The sequence below is a fragment of the Solanum pennellii genome, chromosome 5 (genome assembly GCF_001406875.1).
Source record: "Solanum pennellii chromosome 5, SPENNV200".
NCBI classification, from domain to species: Eukaryota; Viridiplantae; Streptophyta; class Magnoliopsida; order Solanales; family Solanaceae; genus Solanum; species Solanum pennellii.
In genome coordinates this window covers 67,574,586-67,575,600 of record NC_028641.1, presented here as the reverse complement: position 1 = coordinate 67,575,600, position 1,015 = coordinate 67,574,586, and positions in this window count along the sequence as shown.

The following is a 1,015-nucleotide window of genomic DNA, read 5'->3' as shown; positions in this document are numbered from 1 at the left end:
TAGATAGATAGATAGATAGATAGATAGATAGATAGATAGATAGATAGATAGAGAGAGAGAGAGAGAGAGAGAGAGAGAAGGGACCAAGAGAGGAGAAAGGCAGTGAGAAAGGGGGGAGATGAAGGAGAGCGGGCAAGCGATATAAATGAGAGAGACAAACGAGATTGGGTGATAAGAGGGAGATAGTAGAAAAAGTGAAGCATAGTTATATAAAATGCAAATTTTAACATATAACTAATTAGAGCCGTCAATATGGGCTAGGCCTGTTGGGCCGGCCTGGCCTAACCCGGGATTTAATAGGGCTGAGCTAAGATATTCGGAGCCCATTTAAGAAAAGGGCTTTTTAGCCCGGCCTGAATAAGCCTGCTTATTTTGGGGGCTTGAGAAATATCGGTAGGGCCGGCCCTTGGGCCAATAAAAATTAATTAAAAAATATAATATAATATTAAAATTAAAAAATAAAGAGAGTCCAAAATTAAAACAATTAGTTTAATATTTCTATTTAGATATTTATACTTTTAGTTGAAAAAAATTAATAAATATCAAGGAAAATGCACAAGTACCCCCTGATTATGACCAAAAATCCCAGAGACACACCTTAACTAAACTAAGGTCCTATTACCTCCTAATTTTATACACCTTTTGTCTTATGTGGCACTCTATGTGACTCCACGCCATTGAGGCGCGTCGGAGATATTTTGATGCCACGTAAGCCAAAGTGGTACACAAAATTACAAAAAAAATAAGTTCAGGGGGTAATACGACCTTAGTAAGGTGTGTCTTTGTGATTTCGGTCATAGTCTTGGAGGTACTTGTGCATTTTCCCTAAATATTATAAAGATAATTTTTTTGTGAATTTGATTAACAAGTAGTGACATTAAGGTCTCATTTGTTTCCATTAAGATTAAGACGTCTGAATTTGAATACGCATTTAAATATTAAGATGTGCATTAAGATCTAGATGTGTAAATCTAAATAAACATCTGAATATTAAAATATTGTCTCTGAATCTGAA